We start from the raw sequence: 1,056 nt of genomic DNA, 5'->3' as shown, positions 1-1,056 counted from the left end.
ACCATTGAACATCAAGGGGGGGCGATGGTTAGATTCTCTCTTGTTGGAGACGGTAACCCCCAGGATGTTGATAGTGGGGGGGGGGGGAAGGGGGATTCAGTGACGGTAACACCATTGAACATCAAGGGGGCGATGGTTAGATTCTCTCTTGTTGGAGACGGTAACCCCCAGGATGTTGATAGTGGGGGGGGGGAAAAGGGGGATTCAGTGACGGTAACACCATTGAACATCAAGGGGGGGCGATGGTTAGATTCTCTCTTGTTGGAGACGGTAACCCCCAGGATGTTGATAGTGGGGGAGGGAAGGGGGATTCAGTGACGGTAACACCATTGAACGTCAAGGGGGGCGATGGTTAGATTCTCTCTTGTTGGAGACGGTAACCCCCAGGATGTTGATAGTGGGGGGGGGGGAAGGGGGATTCAGTGACGGTAACACCATTGAACGTCAAGGGGGCGATGGTTAGATTCTCTCTTGTTGGAGACGGTAAACCCCAGGATGTTGATAGTGGGGGGGGGGGGGAAGGGGGATTCAGTGACGGAAACACCATTGAACATCAAGGGGGCGATGGTTAGATTCTCTCTTGTTGGAGACGGTAAACCCCAGGATGTTGATAGTGGGGGGGGGAAGGGGGATTCAGTGACGGTAACACCATTGAACATCAAGGGGGCGATGGTTAGATTCTCTCTTGTTGGAGACGGTAACCCCCCAGGATGTTGATAGTGGGGGGGAAGGGGGGATTCAGTGACGGTAACACCATTGAACGTCAAGGGGGCGATGGTGAGATTCTCTCTTGTTGGAGACGGTAACCCCCAGGATGTTGATAGTGGGGGGGGGGGGGGGATTCAGTGACGGTAACACCATTGAAGGTCAAGGGGGGCGATTGTTCGATTCTCCCTCTCCCTTTGGAAGGGGGTGCACTGGGGTGTGGGGTGAATCGACCCCACCCGTACAATCTTCGGTCATCGCCCCCCCACTCCACCCCAGTCCAAGCGCACTCCGGTGGACCGGAAGTGAACTGGTGGAACGGATCGAAATCGGTTCGGGTCTATGGTAGTA

The sequence above is a fragment of the Chiloscyllium punctatum genome, unplaced genomic scaffold (assembly GCF_047496795.1).
Source record: "Chiloscyllium punctatum isolate Juve2018m unplaced genomic scaffold, sChiPun1.3 scaffold_469, whole genome shotgun sequence".
In the NCBI taxonomy this organism is placed as follows: Eukaryota; Metazoa; Chordata; class Chondrichthyes; order Orectolobiformes; family Hemiscylliidae; genus Chiloscyllium; species Chiloscyllium punctatum.
The sequence above is the reverse complement of the archived record's forward strand: the minus strand, read 5'-3'. Positions refer to the sequence as shown.